We start from the raw sequence: 4,973 nt of genomic DNA on the forward strand, positions 1-4,973 counted from the left end.
CGGCCCTCGGTCTCTGCCGCTCTCACCCGCTCCTCAGCCCCAACGGCAGACGCCGCCGCTGCCGCCGACCGCAGCTCACCTCTTGGGCCGCCGCCGCCGCCGCCGCTGCCGCTACAGCCGCCGCACGATCTCGCGAGACTTCGCTCCCCTCCGCGCTTCCCCGCCCTCTCCGCGGCGCGCGCGGACCCCGGCCTGTAGCAGGCTAGGCGCGCTCCCGAAGAGCCGCCCCTTCGCCTCGGGGTTAGGTCTAGCCGGGCTCGCAACCCCGCGTCCCGGTCTCTGCATCCATTCCGCCCACCTCCGCTCCGTGAAGGTGAAAGGTTAAAAGCCAGGTGCGGGACGGCAGCCTCCCTCTCACCTGGATGACCGCGTGCGCGTGCGCATGCGCGCGCTCGGGGCCCCGGACCTTGGAGCCTTTGCAAAGGCTGTGACCACTGTGACAACAATAATCCCAGCAGCCAGTCTTGGAATGCTTCCTGGGTGCCGAGTACTTTTACAACTCCTCCTGGGTCCTCACAAGAGCCCCCAAGAAGTGGGTATTACCATCCTATCCGTTTCAGAGAGGATAAAATGGAGGCTTGGCCAGGTTAACAACTGCTACCTCTAGGTCACACAGCTAGGAGTGGGCATGCGGGGTTGTCTGACGCTCAAGCCAAAGCCCAGTTTTCCCGCCTCCATGACAATCCCCAGATCCTGTCCCTGTTCCTTCCGCTGAGGGCACCAAATCTCAGCCCTTCTTTACTTCCCTCCCAAGGTTCACCAAGGTGAACCTAGGAGGGCAGTTGCTACAGTCCCTCTGGTTTTATGGAGCTGCTGTCAGGAAAATGCTTCTCCCCCATTACACGAACTTCCTAAACCTCCCTGTGTCAGACCCTGTACAGGGCCCTGAAAACTATTTATATTCGATGGTCGCCTCTTTATACTGGTGGCGTTTTGATGGTAGAGAGCACAGTAGAATGGGACACAGGACCCAGAACCAGAATGTACATGGATGTCAGGGGGTGCAGAGAAAGGTGTGACTTCTTCCTAGGGGCAAAATCTTAACCTTATACATATAATTGTTTCTAAAAAAGAGGGGCTAACATTTATTGAGGGCGTTTCAAGGTCACTACCAATATTCTTCCGAGTCAAGTCATAGGAAAATGGAGACTCAGAGAGATGAAGAAATTGGCCTAAGGCTCCACGGTAAGACAGGGTTTGAACCTGGGTCTGAATCCAGAACCCAGTACTGCCTTGCACTAAAGTCCCATGAGCTAGCAGGTCTGGGCCAACAAGCTGCTGTAAAATCAAAAGCCTTGGAGGTTCTAGCTATTCCTTAACCTTGCATCAGGGTCTGCAGGGGCTTGCCCAGGCCACCTGACAGTCACATCCATCTCAGCAAACTCTGGCCTGCCCACCCTGCAAGGCTGCTCACTCCCTCCAGAAATAATGCCACTTCCTGCAGGCCAGAGGTAATAGGTGCCCTCCAGGTGTGAACAGCACCCAACCCACCTGATGGAGGAACTGAGAGAGGAAGGGAAACCACATCTGATGGGCAGCTACAGGATACCAAGCACTGCTCCAGGTGCTGTCCATTCATTAGCTAATTTAGTCCTCCCAATAATCCCATCGGGAGGGAGGTATCGTTGTCCCCATTTTGCGGGTGAGGAAACCAAGGGCCTAAGAGGGGAGAGAAGTTGCCCGGCCCAAAGATACACACAGGTGGTAAATGGGAAGGCTGGAGTTCCACCAGGTCAGGATGTGCCGAGACCTGCAAACTTTGGCCTCAGGGACCAACAAGTTTCTCCCTGCCCCAAAAGCCTTCATAAAGCTGTAAAGCTAGAAATCCCCTGAGTTCAGGACTCCAATCTAACATACCATACATATCTGGGTGGACTGTGCCTTGATATTCTCATCTAAAACAGGGGTCCCCAACCCCCAGGCTGCATTCGCGGCCTGTTAGGAACCGGGCCGCACAGCAGGAGGTGAGCGAGTGAAGCTTCATCTGCGGTTCCCCATCACTCCCCATCGCTCGCGTTACCGACGAACCGTCGCCCCTCCCCCTGCACCCCGTCCGTGGAAAAATTGTCTTCCATGAAACCGGTCTCTGGTGCCAAAAAGGTTGAGGACTGCTGATCTAAAATAAAGATATAAATAGGTTGCTGGGAAGAGGACCCAGTTAATGTATGTGAAGCATGTAGAAAAGTACCTTGCACAGATTAAGCACTCAGTAAATTATAGCTATCATTACATGTCTGAGTTATTTTATTCTCTCCCCATCTCCCGATATAAACTCCAAATCAATTTGGAGGGTGTGACCTTATATACTCAGATATGGAAATAAAATTAGTTTCTAGCACACTGGAAACAATCCACTGCTCTTTAGTGGACAGAATTACCCCCGCCTTTCCTCCTGATGGTGGAAAGAAACCAGGCTCTCCTGAAGCTCTGATGTGCTCTCTCTTCCCAGTTTCCTGGGAGACTGGCAGCCTGTTTTACAAAAGGTTCCCCTTACATAGTAAAAGCCACCCAAATATTTTTAAGTTGTTGGCAAAAACAAAAAGAAACTTGTTAAGAGAATTTTCGTGAGGTTGGGGGTTAATATAATCACTGTGACATCTTGAGGAAAGTTTTTATAGAAACTGAAGCTGCCACTACCCTCAGGCCATGGTACCCCAGGTTAGGTTCCTACCCTGATACAAGGCGTGTCACATGTTCCCATCAATGGCAATGGCTCACTGTGGAAGTGATTCTCACAGGGCAGGGGTGGATGTAATAAGATCCATGGAGGGCATTATAGATGGAGAAAAAAAAATCAGGGTGATTCTAATGTGTATACCTCTAAGGGTTGAACCTGTGGTTTCCAAAAAGCACTATTAAAACGTCTTTGATCCAAGAGGAACTTTATAAATGCCCATAATGGGATTTGTTTAACCCTCATTCATTCAATAAAAACTTAAGCACTTAAGTGCCAATCACTGTGTTAGTAGCTGTGAGCAAGACACAGTCTATGCTGTCATCGTATTGATGGCCTAGAGGGAAGAGAGGTGTTAATTAAATAATGGAACCAATAGATGTTGAAATGTCATGTGATATACAGAATGAAAAATAAGAGCAAATGACCAGGAAAAATAAAAGAGGCTGGATGGAAGGGTAGGAAAGAATTTGCCAGAACTTGAGTTCTGGAGGATGCATTAGCGTGAACTAGGCAAGGAGGAGAGGGGAGAGCATTGCGGAGATAAGGATGGGTCCGTAAAGAATAGGTGAGAGTAGGTAACTGGGAGAGCCAGGTGGACTGGGGCCTTATGAGGCATCTCAGGCAGGTACACACCCTGATCACACGGGGACAGTAGAGAGGAGAGAACCCATCTGGAGACAGATGAGAGTCCCAGGCAACACCATTGGTCTCCACATACCATCCTTCCCCATTGGTCAATCCAAGCTCATTATGGACTCCTACTGCCTCTGCCCCACCAGTGCTGTGTCAAGGATGGGCAGGCTGTCGTGACACAGCTGTTGTATCTCCAGCTGATCTGTATTTGAGGAGATCTCACATTTTACATCCCACCACCCTAGAGCAGAAATCAGGCTGCACATCTCCTGCCTCCCTTGCAACTAGGACAAGGGATATGACATAAGCTCTGCCAGCCAGATGTACCACGTGAGGCTCAATCTGGTCATGGGCCTCGGTTCTGTTGATGTGACCGGTGGCCAAAGCAACCAGCTTTGGGGATGGCGGTTGCAGGGCCAAGCTCCCAGTGGAGAAGCCGCACGGGTGCTGACGGCAGTGATGGTTGTAGTGACGGCAAACTCAGGCAGGGTGATGGTTAGCTGATCAGGCCGGGCCTGCAGTGTGGTTTGGGGCATTTTTCCTAGAAGCTTAGCCTCAATTTCTTTCCTCCAGCCCTCCCAATGATTCTGTGGGTTACCTAACATCCTTTATTACATTCCCCTTTCTGCTTAAATTGGCCAGCGTTTCCACCAAGAACACTGACCTCTCATAGACTGAAGCTGGTTGGAGCCAGTGAGACTTGGAGAGAGACTTGCTGGGGCAGTGGCAAAGGGAACTTTCTCTACTGGAAGAGAGAGCCCCAGGAAGCCAGCTTGCTCTCCCTGCCTGGCATGTAATCTCCGTTGCCATCAGTGGCTCCTTCCATAACTGCTGGATAAGGTCAAGTCTGCAAGGCAGAGCGGAGGAACCAAAAGATCCTGGTTCCTTAACTATGTTACCAAGCTGCTGGACTGATCCCAGACCTACAAGGCCCTGGACATCCCCTTCTCTGAGCTAATGCATGTGGTTAAATCAACCTGAGTTGGCTTCTCTGTTCCTTGCAGCCCAAACATTCCCACTGGGGCAAGGAGAAAAGAAGCAACTTATGGGGAACAGGCACTCATCTCTCCTGGGTGTGTCAGGGGCCACCCCAAATCCTGGGAACCTTTGACACCAACCTCCTTCATCCTCACCCAATATCAATCCCACTCAGGTAAGCCCTACCTGGCCCCAAACACTTCATTCCAGAAAACATCTCCTTCCATTGCCCTTCCCAGCCTTTGGCTGTCTCTTTGATGGCCACAAAGTGGTTCTGTCACTTGCCCAGCTCACACATCTGGTAAGTGGCAGAGCTGAAGGTCTGGAGGCAATCCAGATCCCAGGCTTTTAACCACTATGTTTAATGCCATGCACCCTCCAGCCTCATTCCATTAAGAAAAAAAAAAAAAGGATGGCCTTGAGCCAGGAGAAAAACAGAAAAAGAGCTCAAGTCCAGCTCCATATTTGCTATCTGGCCTTGAGCAAACTTCTTAAGTCTCACTTTGAAATGAAAATGAAGTTAATGATGCCAGCTTCATAGAATCTGGCAGTCATCTGTGTGGCCCACCTCTGGCTCCTCACCTTCTGTGCACACGCTGGAACCCACTTCCTGGGCCACCTGTGTGGGGTCCCATGATGAGTCCCAGCCAGGGTGTGTGAATGGGGGGAGTACGTGTCACTTCCG

General features: G+C 51.1%; 1 protein-coding gene across 2 annotated transcripts in view; it reads right to left on the reverse strand.

The window, feature by feature from the left end:
• Positions 1-110, reverse strand: part of MRTFB (myocardin related transcription factor B) — a 201,373-nt gene extending 201,263 nt beyond the window's left edge. Inside the window, exon 1 of one of the 2 annotated variants that reach the window (XM_024744478.1) lies at positions 80-110. The gene's annotated coding sequence lies outside the window, so the exon portion shown is untranslated. The remainder of the gene's footprint in view (positions 1-79) is intronic. The other variant, XM_024744479.1, reaches the window with a different exon arrangement.
• Positions 111-4,973: the final 4,863 nt, after the last annotated feature.

This window comes from Neophocaena asiaeorientalis, unplaced genomic scaffold, assembly GCF_003031525.2.
Source record: "Neophocaena asiaeorientalis asiaeorientalis breed wild unplaced genomic scaffold, Neophocaena_asiaeorientalis_V1.1 scaffold91, whole genome shotgun sequence".
Lineage (NCBI taxonomy): Eukaryota > Metazoa > Chordata > Mammalia > Artiodactyla > Phocoenidae > Neophocaena > Neophocaena asiaeorientalis.